We start from the raw sequence: 13,128 nt of genomic DNA, 5'->3' as shown, positions 1-13,128 counted from the left end.
CTGTTAGAAAACTTCTGTCCTAACTTATGCAAAGACAATAGTCAGACTGGGGTGTACCAAGGGAAAGGCGAGAAGTGGCTAGATTCTGAATATGTTTTAAAGGTAGAGGCAACAGCTTTTGCTTGTAGATCAGGTGTGGAGTAAGAAAGAGGGGAGCCAAAAGCAACTCTAAAGTTTGGGAGCTGAGAACGGAAAGGATGACATTGCCATTTACTAGGACAGAGAAGACAGGAAATTGAACAGATTGGGGGTGGCTATCAGAAGCTAAGTTTGGGATTCGTAAAATTGAAACACCCAAGTGGAGATACGAATGAGGATAGAGGTCATATTCACCTATGCATTTCTTCTTCACTGACCTTCTCTGGCTTGGACCTCCAATGCCTTAATTCAAATGTGCATTTTCTAAGGAAAAGGATAATTAGGTATGTTTTAAAAAGTTCTTTGTGAAACTGTAAAGGATTATGAGGTGAACGTTGTTATTGTTTATACATGGAAATCCCAGGATGACACCATCAACTCCAAGAAGGGCCTCTTATTTGGCCTTTGGCAAGCCAGGCTATAGGCAACTTCCAAGAGTCCATACGCCCTCTGGGTTTGGAGGCCAGAGGAGTAGAGTCTGGGTTATTTGCAAACAAATATAGTGCCCTTTCTGGAAACCTTCACAGTTTGCTAAACTTTTGGAAAATTAAACACTCATCATTAAATCATAACCTAAGGGGACATGAAGTAACAACTGACCATGCACACCCACTTCTTCTTGCCCAGGAAATAAAAGCATTATGTCCATCTAGAGGACATATGAGTTCCATTGAGACTATCTGAAAGCCATGGATTTCCTTTGTAAAGAAACCATAGTTAATTCTTTCAGCCCATCTCCCACTTCCAGCCCATCTCCCAACCACCAGCTCTGCCCTCGCTCCCACCCGTCAAATCTTGGTAGAAACAGCTGTCACCACAAAAGTCATAGCTGGGCTAGGACAGCCAGCTGGCTCTGTGATTCACAAACAAATTAACCTTGGGATTTTATTTTGAGCAAAGGGGCTTCCTATCCTATGTTCTTAGTGGCCATCCATATTTTTACTCTTGGATAAACAAACACCAACTCAAATGTCACACAAGTCTAAGCCATATTGTGAGTTTTCAGGGCCACTACCTACCACTGCTTTTTTAAAAATTTCCTTCTTAATCAAAAGCTTATCTCTTGAAAACTTTTCCAGTGACAAGATCCATGGCTGGGGTTTCGCTTCTCAAAGGGTGAGGGGTGTGAACATTATTGTTCCATTAACAATTTAACAATCATTTCTCAAAGTGTAGGTATAAGGCATAGAATTTACAGATGACATAATATGATATTTTAAGAAGTTAAGAAACCAGCAAATATATGTGTTGCCACACAGCACCATCTACTGACCAGATAGGAACAGAATGTGTGTGAGAAAGAGAGATGAAGAAGAGAGACTTGGAGAGATGGGGGAGAGAAAGAGGGTGAGAAGGAATGAGAAGGTTCGATGGAAGGGGAAAAAGGAAAAGAAAAAGAAGGAAAGGGAAGGAAGAAAAGTACGTCATATTTCCACTAACCCAAATCCTCATTCCATAGATTAAAAAACTGAGCTCAGAACATTTAGTTGAACTCATCAAAGGGGCAAAAGTCTCTTTGGTCATCTATTCATAAGAAAAATCACTTTCACATTTTCAAGCTTTAAAAAATAATTAGCCTTCTGTGGTATTGGAGAATGAATAGACATATAGATCAAAGGAACAGAATAAAGAATCTAGAAATAGACCCACAAATTGAGTCTATTGTTTTCTACAACGATGAAAAGGTGATTCAATAGAGAAATGATAGTCTTTTTAGCAAATTGTGCTGGAACAATTATACAAAACGTGCACAACCTCAAACCATACCTCGTACCTTGTATAAAAGTTAAGTAAATATGGATCATAAATTTAAATGAAAGCCATAAAACTAAAACGTCCAGAAGAGAAGATAGTAGAAAATCTTTGTGATCTTGCATTGAGCAAAGAAATCTTAGATATGACACCAAAAGCACAATCATTGAAGAAAAATAGTTATAAAATTGACACTATCAAAAATTAAGAATTTCTGCTTTTTGAAAGACACTGTTTAGAGAACGAAAAGAAAAACTATAGACTGGGAAAAAATACTTGCAAATCACATGTCTGATAAAGAACTTGTACCCAGAATACCTAATGAACTTTCAAAACGCAGTAATAAGAAAGCAAACAACTGAACTTAAAACTAGCCAAAACCTTTGAACAGATAAAATGCTCAACATCAGTACTCAAAAGGGAAATTAAAACCACAATGAGACACCACCATACACCCGTAAGCATGTCGAAAATTTTAAAATAACTGAAAATACCAAAGGACGCAAAGCAATAGGAAATCTTTTATCTTGCTCGTGGAAATAAAAAATGGGCACAACAGTTTTGAAAAATAGTTTGGAGTGTTCTTTATACAGCCAAATATACACCTGCCATATGATACAATGATCCTACATCTAGGTGTTTTTCCAGGTGAACTAAAAATTTCTGTTTAAAATAAAAACTATGTAAGATGGGGCTGGTCCCGTGGCTGAGTGGTTAAGTCTGTGTGCTCTGCTTTGGTGGCCCAGGGTTTCGCCAGTTCAAATCCTGGGTGCAGACATGGCACCACTCATCAAGGCATGCTGAGGTGGGGTCCCACATGCCACAACTAGAAGGACCCACAACTAAAAATACACAACCATGTACTGGGGGGCTTTAGGGAGAAAAAGGGAAAATAAAGTCTTTAAAAACAAACTGTGTAAGAATGCTTATAGCATCACCAAAACTGGGAACAAACTCAATAGATAAATGGATAAACAAACTGTGATATAACAGAATACTACTCAGCAATAAAAGTGAAGGAACTCAGAAATGAAACAGGAAACATCTATATAGATACTTTGGACATTAAAAGGATAATAAAGGAGTATTATGAACAACACTATGCACACAAATCTGATAACCTAGATGAAATGGACTATATTTTTGAAAGACAAAATTTTCCAAAATTCACACAAGAAGAAATAGACAATCTCAATAGGCTCATATCTATCAAAGAAATTGAATCAATAATTAATAACTTTCCAAAACAGAAAACATCAGACCCAGATGCATTAACAGGTGAATTCTACCAAAAATTAAGGAAGAAATGATACCTATGCTCTCCAATCTCTTTCATAGGATAGAAGTGGAAGGAATATTTCCTAACTCATCCTATGAGGCCAGGAATTTTCTGATACTAAAATTAGACAAAGATGCTATGAGACAAGAAAACTACAGATCACTATCTTTCATGAACACAGATGGAAATATGTTCAACAAAATATTAGCAAATCAAATCCAACAATGTATAAAAAGAATTATACATCATGACCAAGTGGAATCTATCCCAGGTATGCAACGCTGGTTCAGCATTCAAAAATCAATTAATGTAATCCATCACATCAACAGATTAAAAAAGAAAAATCATACCATCATATCAATAGATGTAGAAAAAGCATTTGACCAATTCCAATACTCTTTCATGAAAAATTCTCAGTAAACTAGGAATAGAAGGGAACTTCCTCCACGTGGGAAAGAATATCTACAAAAACCTACAGCTAACATCATACTTAATGGTGAGAAATTGGAAGCTTTCCTACTAATGCTAGGAGCAAGTCAAGGATCTTACCATTCCCCACTCCTTTTCAACATCATACTGAAAGTTCTCGCTAATGCAATAAGACAAGAAAAGGAAATAAAAGGTATACAGATTGAGAAGGAAGAAATAAAATGCTGTTTGCAGCTGATATGACTGTCTATATAGAAAATCTGAAAGAATCAACAAAAAAATCCTGGAACTAAAAAGTGATTAAAGCTAGATTGCAGGATACAAGTTTAATGTACAAAAGTCAATTGCTTTCCTATATGCCAGCAACAAAGAATTGGAATTTGAAATTAAAAACACAATACTATTTACATTAGCACTCCATAAGTAAAATATTTAGGTATAAATCTAACAAAATATGTACAAGTCTATATGAGGAAAATTACAAAACTCTGATGAACAAAATCAAAGAACTGAATAAATAGGGAGACATTCCATGTTCATGTATAGGAAAACTCAGTATTGTCAAGATGTCAGTTCTTCCAAACTTGATTTATATGGTCAATGCAATCCTAATCAAAATCCCAGCCAGTTAATTTTGTGGATATTGACAAATAGATTCTAAAGTTTTTATGGAAAGCCAAAAGAATTGCCAACACAATATTGAAGAAGAACAAAATTGGAGGACTGACACTACCAGACTTCGAGACTTACTATAAAGCAACAATAATTGAAACAGTGTGATGTTAGGGAAAGAATATGCAAATAGATCAAAGGAACAGAATAGGCAGCCAAGAAATAGACTCACACAAATATAGTCAACTGATCTTTAACAAAGGAACAAAGGCGTTACAATGGAGCAAAGATACTGTCTTCAACATATGGTGCTGGAACAACTGGATATCACATGTACACACACACACAAAAAAATGCGTCTAGACACAGATCTTACACGCTTCACAAAAATTAACTCACAATGAACCAACGACCTAAATATAAAAGCAACACTATAAAACTCATAAAAGATAACATGGAAGAAAATCTAGATGACTTTGAGAATGGTGATGACTTTTTAGACAAAATATAAAAGGCACTATTCATGATAGAAGTAATTAAGAAGTTGGACTTCATTAAAATTAAAACTGCTCTGCAAAAGACAAGGTCCAGAGAATGACAAGACAAGTCACAGACTGGGAAAAAATATTTGCTGAAGACACATCTGTTAAAGGACTCATGCAAAATATACAAAGAACTCTTAGAACTCAACAAACAATAAGAAAACAAACAACCCCTGAAAAAAGAAAATGAACCACTAGATTAAAAAGTGGGCCAAAGACCTTAATAAACACCTTACCAAAGAAGATATACACATGGCAAAAGGCATGTGAAAAGATGGTCCACACCATATGTCACTAGCGAAATGCAAATTAAAACAACAATGAGATACCACCACACACTTACTAGAGTGCCAAAATCTGGAACACTGACAACACCAAATGCTTGCAAGGATGTGGAGCAACAGAAACTGGCATTTTCTGATGATAAGAAAGTAAAATGGTACGGCCACTTTGGAAGATAGTTTGGAGGTTTCTTACAAAACTAAACATATTCTTCCCACTATGGTAAAAATGGGATTATGATGTGTTCAAGTAGGTTCATCAATTATAACAAACATATCACTCCAGGAGGGGATGTTATTAGTCGGGGAGGCTATGCAGGTGTTGGGTAAGGGGTATATGGGATATTTCTGTACCTTCCTCTCGATTTTTCTATGAACCCAAAATTGCTCTGAAAACAAACAGTCATTAAAAAATAAATCAATACTAGAAGAAAAATCCTACAGAATTATTCACGACATGGGATAGCCTGGGAAAAAACTCAAAAAACGAAAAAACAAAGGAACTGCTGATTCACCTAAGACACAGATGGGTCTCAAATGCATCATGTTGCATGAAACAAGCCAGTCTCAAAGGGATACATTCTGAATTATCCCACTTAATAACTTTCAGGAAAAGTAAAAACTACGGGGACAAAAATTATATCAGTGGTTGCTGGGGTGAGAGGAGAGGGTGACCACAAAGGGGCATAGGGTGACCATGAAGGGGCATAGAGCAATTTAAGGGGTGAGGAAACTGTTCTATATCTCGATTGAGGTGGTGACTACAGGACCATATGCACTTGTCAAAACTCTCAGAACTATACAATCGAAAAAGTGGATTTTACGATATGTAAATTAAACCTTAATAAAAAAATGTAAAAAGTAATTGACCTGTAGTCCAATACATGACTTATCTTGAAAAAAAACTGGAATTAAAATTATTTTCTATCATCAGAATATTTGTTAAAATGAATCAACTTAAAAGAAAGCACTTGCTCAATAAAAAGTAATTCGGGCTCCTGTCAAAAATAGCCCACATTTAAAAATAATAGAATCTGAGTTGGTAAGTTTTTGGTGTAATATGAACAGTTACATCATCCACACTTTAATGATCGAAATTTATTATAGAGGGGCCAGCCCATTGGCATAGTGGTGGAGTCCAGGGTGCTCTGCTTTGGCGGTCCAGGTTTGCAGGTTCAGATCCCAGGCACAGATGTACACGACTCGTCAAGCCATGCTGTGGTGACAACCCACAAACAAAATAGAGGAAGACTGGCATGGATGTTAGGTCAGGGCTAATCTTCCTCGAGCAAAAAAGAGGAAGATTGGTAACAGATGTTAGCACAGAGCAAATCTTCCTCACCAAAAAAAGAAAAAAATTATTATAGACAGTAGATTGTACTGGCATTAAATGCAATCTTTGAGCACACTTTTAACCTGAATGTTTATCCGTATGAAATGCCTTAAGAAATTCTTTCTGGTAGCTTACCTTATACAAATAAAGGAATACACTGTTCTGAAGGCTGTCCCTTTCTTTTCAAGCTCCAAATTATATCTTACCAGCCTTTCTGGAGCCATACATTTGTTCTTACAACCCAGGCGGCTTCTCAGCCCCAAAGAGAAGAGTTCAAAGGTGGTTATCTGTAGGCAGAAAAGTTTTTGTAACGGATTTATGATGCCAGGAGTAAGGGTCAACCAAAGTCGGGGGAGGGCTATTAAAACTCTCACAACACCAAAGGCCATTTTGCTTCACTAACATTCACGTCATTGGTGGCTGGATCACTGTTTCTTTTTAAATCATCATCCACTCGTATGATTCTTGGGCTATATAAAAATCATTTATTTAACAGTTATTTCTGGTAAGTCTGTTACGTACACTATGGTGCTAAAAACAAACTCAGGATATAGTGGAAAACAGAAAGACAAAAGAAGGGTCCTCAAGACAGCTCAGCATCCTCAGGAGGATGTAGGCACCTAAAGTTGGAGATGACAGCACAATAGCATCAGAGTTGTGACGGGATCCGAGGAGCACAGGCAGGAAGGAAGATTTCTTAAAGCAGAGCTCCCAACCAGGGGAGCACAGTTAGCAGAAAAGAAAAATTGTGAGGCCTTGGGCATTAACCTATTTGATGCCTATTAACTACCCATTAACCAGGTTGACTGGGGAACGTGGGCAGTAAGAGAAGAAAATAGGAGCAAAGCCCTAAAGGCTTAGAAGTCTGTAGCTTTATATGATCTTGTAATTAAAGCTTTATCACATGAAAAATATATGCTTAGAAAATGTAAAGACAATAACCTTTTTAAAAATCCAAATCTCTGTTTGATTTGTAGATAACTAATCGCAGTAATCCAATTGATGCTAAGCAGAAACAGAGGGAGCAAATCTAATCTAGAGAAAATGTATCCACAAATAATATCATTCATTTGTCTTTAACTGGGAAAAATATTCGGGCATTAGAGTGACTTACGCTAGACAGTTAACTTCTCACAGAGCATTGTCTGCTGAATAAAAAGCAAAGTGCGTTAAATAGTCGCCGTAACACTTTTCTAGTTCTAAAACTCTATGAACTTGGAGGTAGTCTGACCAGACTGATTTCTGCTAGACGTCATTTTAGAAATTGATAGTAATCTCTTACTTTTTATCAGTTTTCTGCAACAGAAATTTTTATGAGTTTTGCATGTTTAATCTTGCTATTTCTTTGAATAAAAAGTCCATCATTCATGGAAAAAAACATTCATTCATTCAACAAATCTTTATCTAGTTTCCATAATGTGCCATGACCCAGAATCCTCATTTGTGTTATGCATGCCAGTAATCGCTCTCTGTTGTCATATAAAGATCTGAAGGTACACGGAAGATTGGTTAACCAGTAGTTTAAATGCTTAGGTAAGCTCTCCTTCAAACCTGAAAACCTATGATAAAATGACAGCTAAAATGTTACAAACCTAGCCACATTTTTGATCTGTACCATTTTCAGATAGAGTTTCAATAAATATTATTCTTTTAGCATTCCATACATTCACTTCTCTTTAGCTTCAAAAGCTTGGTCATAGTATTACACTTCTCAATTTTTGTCAATTTGTCCATATCCAACTAGCAGTCTTTACCTTTTCAAAATATTAATAATAAATAATTCAGAAATAGCATCCGCTTATTTTTTTCCTGGATAACATTTTTAAAGCTTTTGTCCCTCCTTATTTCAGGTCTCATTCTCCCGCCTTTATCAAAGAGCATTCTGACGTTTAGTTGTGGTGTTACCTTAGCAACAGGCCAAGGTGACATTTTCGAAGGGGTGGGCTCACAGTTTATTCTCAAGACCCAACAGCAACCAGGCCAACATTTAGAAAGAGTTTTAAGAATAACCAAGAAGACCCACCTCGATTGCTTTCTCAACAAACTAAGCAATGGTGGAAGGAAGATTTCTCTCCTTGGCACGTTCTTATAACACTCAGCCAGATACTTTCGCAGAGATTTAGCTGGAAACCATTTCTTCGAGTCCCTGTTTCTCCTAAAAAGTGATACAAGGTTGGATGTCTAGGACATTCTCTCATGCAGATGATGTATTGCTTCAGGCAGAAGCAAGCACTCCTACAATAAATCCTCTGGGTGGGCCTGCTCCACAAGGGTCTTGAAAAGCTGAGAAAAACAACCAAAGAACCAAGTGCAAAATGTGAGGCAGTTGTTACTGTCAACACATGAAGTTAAAAACACTCACACCACTTACCAAGTATACCTGCCCAAGCTAGTAAATTGACCTATTTCTCACTCACTCTCTTTTATTTTTGTAAACCAGGAGAAGAACACAAGAAAAAATCCCAAGAAAGGAAGGCAAGAAAAAGGTGAATTTTGCAGATTATTCGCTATTTACTTTGGGCAGTTATTGTTAACTCTTGGAATTTAAATCAAAAGAAATATAGGATTCCACCAATCTTGGGCAGTGCAGGAGAATATTCACCCTCTGTCTTCACCACATGCCATGTGCCCTCAGAATTAGACACAACAGACTCACAGATGAAGGGCAATTGCTTATTACACCCTACTCACATGATATCTGTAGATATTTTGTTCAAGTCCACTCTGTTAATTTCTGACCTACGAGTTGGTACCCAATTTCATTCCTGTTAATACTCTCTTCATAAATCTGCATGTAAGTCTTGACTAGTGCTGAACCCATGTGCCACAGCCCTTAAGGCCCACTAAGACTAAGAACTTTATGTGGAGAACGAAATAAAGACCTATATGAAATTTCTGCCCTCAATTCCCCATTTAAAATAATCTCTACCAATATCTAGTTGTTGCTTAGAGAACTGGTTACAGGAAGTGGCTGATGTAGGGGTCAGAGCTGAGCTCCATCCAAAGGCCCTTGAATTCCCCATGCTGTGTCTGTGTGCCCATCCGCACACTTCGGTGGGCCTTGCGTCATGTGGCCTGCTCCTGTGCCTCCCTTCAGAAGGCTGACCTTGGACTACTGGAGCCCTTTGCTGCCCAGAGAGCCAGAAGTGCTTGGGAATTTACATCCTTCGAGGATGATGAGCCAGCCGAGTTTGTGTGAGCCTGAAGAGTTTCCCAAGATGTGGGATTTTCAGTGTTAAAAGCAGGACATCCCAGGCAAACTGAGATGGTTGGTCACCTCGTGCACCCCCAATACCGCTGGTGGGCAGTCTTTAGCCAATATCTGACTAGTGCAGGAATGGGAGAGTCCAGCTCCCTTGCTGCAAGTTGGAACAAACATTCGGGTACAATTATGCTCCAGAGCTCCTTGGGGAATCTAGCTGAAGCTGGAATTTCCCTTACTTGGGGTTTTCCCTTCTGTATCTGGTTTCACCCCTTAACTTTCCCTTGTCTCCGGAAAGCATTTCCTTCCTAAATCACTTGCACCCTATCCTCATTTCAGTGAAACACTTCTGGGGATCGCCACCGAATACACTTGCCTCCCCATGAGCATTAGAAAAATCACAAGATGTGTCCATCATTGAAATCCAGAAGGGGGTCACAAATTTCATTTCAGCCAAATTTTTGAGCTTCTTCTCCTGAAAGAAAACTAATAATAGAGATACTGGCAGGTGGAAAAATTCTCTCATCTTGATGAGTTTCCTTGTCTTGTTTCCATAGTCTCGGGTCAACTTGGAGGTGGTAAAGATGGCAGAAATGGCAGCAGAGGATAAATGTGGCTCTGCTGGGCAAAGAAAGAGTTAAAAGGAGAGATATGGAATTTAATAATAAACCCCAAGTAATTAAGATTTGATTATTTCTTATACAGTGGGGCTCAAGGGGTATTTTTCCTGAAATAAGACTGAAATATGACAAAAATAATTTTCTCTACCACGATACGAGTAGAGTTACGTAATCGTATTATTTATATATACTTACAGATATTTTTCTGAAACTAATTCAAGAAAATATTCACCTGGCCTGGAACTGTCCTTTTTTTATGCATATTTAAAAGCTCTCCTTCACTGACTTGCTCTCGCTTTGAACCATGGAAGTTACTATACGATGAGGAGCAATTTGCAATAATTTACCAAAAAATCATAATAATAATAATAAGGTAGCTCTAGATCCTGTGTGTTTGATTTAAGGAAAATGGTTTTCCTTTCAGGACCCCATGAATGTACAAGGTTCAAAGAAAGTGCGGAGCACTAATGAACAGACTGTTTTCCTGTGCAGGGCCCCTGAACAGAATGACTTCATTCAGGGCTACTGCTCGCGCATGGAAAGTGTTGGTAAAAAGTCCCACAGAGTTCAGACGACCTTTTCCTAACTTTCGTTTTTTTTTCCCCTGTTTGTCTTTTTGGTCTAAGCCAGGGATAACATAAATATTCATCAGCTGATATTTGCAGTAGCTGTGAAGTTTATGAATGAGGCCACGCGGCTGCCTCCCTACCCCATCTACAGAATGGCAGCGTCCCACCCAGCTCCCAGCCAAACGACACTTTCCGAAATCCCCAAAGCGTACTAGTAGGCTTTTCAAATTCAGTCGTTTTTTTTTCTTTAATGCTCAAAGCAGAAATGCTGTCTGCTTAATGTTTACCCTGGGATTATAGGAGAAGAAAAAGAAAAACATGACTTTGCCAAACTTTAAACTTTCAGATGCCTTGACGTAACAGGCAAATGTGTTAGTAACTCAAAATATTGGTAGTCTGTATCAATGGTTATAATGCTTGCAGGTTTCTTTTATATATTAAATGCCAGACAGATGGCTGAGGCATTTGTTGTGCGAAGAACAGGGAAAATAACCACAGCTTTGATCTATTTTTGCTGTTGTGTTAATCACCTAGTCAGGTGTTGGAGAGAGATCTTGGAAAACACTTTTGTATACGACAACCTCAAATAGGTCCTCAATTTTGAGACATAAAACAATAAAACTTGTGCTGGCCATAGGGCCTGGAATGGAGCTGGTCATTCTGTAATCCAGATTTTCCACAAATCAGCCCTTGAGAATCTGGAAGTTTTTTTTTTTCTTCCAGGGTCTCTCAGTCAAATAAAGTCTTGGTATAAGGTGAGTTGTAAGTGGAAACAAGGGATTATGTGGTTGCAAATAATCAGAGAATCAATCCCCAGTGGTTAATAAACATAAATAAAATACATTTGTATAGATACAGGATAAGTATTGTCAATGTGCAATATTCTCTTTTTAACTTTGCTCATCAGTGTGTTTCACACAAAACTCAATGTTTGATCTGTCCTTGTCTCCATAGAAATGTTGCCTACAAGTATGAGTTAACTGGGTAATTCTAGGGCATGAGGACCATTTTTAAGAAATGTTACTCCAAGTGTCATACTTGGAGAAATCTCGTTGGGAATATTCTATATTTCTGAATTTTAAATAACAGATCAGAATCTCCGATAATCACTGATCTTTATTTTTCTGGGTTCACTTGTCTTAACCATCCCTGGCAGTGGAAATAATTGTCTAAATCATCGAACCATAGAAATGAAGAGCAAGATCTCAGGTGTTCAAATAAGGACCAGATCCCAGGCTGGTGAGAAACTTGACTGGAACAGATGCTCCTGGCTGGATTCCTGTCTCTATCTTCATCCTGGAGTCTAGCCTTGCCAGGACGAGAATGGGAGCCAGAGGCAAGTGGTCAACTGTATTCTCTCTGGCTCCAGCCCTCACTAGACTAAGATCTGATGAAGGTCTGTTGGAGAGAGCCAAAGGCAATGACCTTCTGCAGGAAAAACTAGACAGTAGCTAGGAATGATGGATTGTTGCATATGCCTAGAGACATTTGGGAGGCCAGATGAGTTAGAGCAGGCAGGAAAGCATTTCCGCTCCCTCTCATCCTTCCCCACTACTGAGTATTCTGATCTGGAAGTAGCAGAGAGGAGAATTAGATGTTGATCCTTCTCTATGAAACTCTTTTTTTTTTACAAAGAACATCAGATCACAATGTCAAAAAGAATTTCAATTATTAAATACTCATTACTCTTATGTTATCAGGGAAGAAAGTAACCTGATTCAACAGTGGCCTATAAAATCTTATGTACAAGTGATTTCCATGTTTTGATCTTGGGCATAAAAAAAGATTTTCGTTTATTCTTATTTATTTTTAAGAGACTTTACATATTAAAGACCACTTCCTGGGTTCCAGCTTTTCTTCCATCCCTCTGGCCTCTCCAGAAATACTTCATTTTCCCCACCAATACCTCATCTGTTCAAGTACACAGCTTGAATTTTCAACAGCACAAGAGAACTTCACATCAGTTGAGGCATATCACAACTAGAGTTCACATTGTTCCATCAATGTGGCCCATGTAATTTACAATCCAAATTGGGAGACTATGAGAGTAAATGGGGCACTGTTAACAATTACACTGGGAGAATGAATATAAAAGTAGGACTGTCATGGGCAAACTGGAGCATATGATCACTCAACACCTGGAGACTTCTAGCTGATTATCCAGTTTTATCCCCAGTCTCCACTTTTGTCCTCTGGATAACAAATTGCTTTCTTATTAGATTTAAATGCCACTTTATTTGGCTGCTATTCCAAATTATCATTGATAAACCTTACCCATCCTGCCTCCTCCTGAGGTTGCCTGAGAGATGTCATCTTCCTCTGTCTTCCCCTTGATGATTTTAATGGTTTCTAAAGTATATCACATAATCAA

This window comes from Equus quagga, chromosome 12 (assembly GCF_021613505.1).
Source record: "Equus quagga isolate Etosha38 chromosome 12, UCLA_HA_Equagga_1.0, whole genome shotgun sequence".
Lineage (NCBI taxonomy): Eukaryota > Metazoa > Chordata > Mammalia > Perissodactyla > Equidae > Equus > Equus quagga.
Note: the sequence above shows the minus strand (reverse complement) of the source record.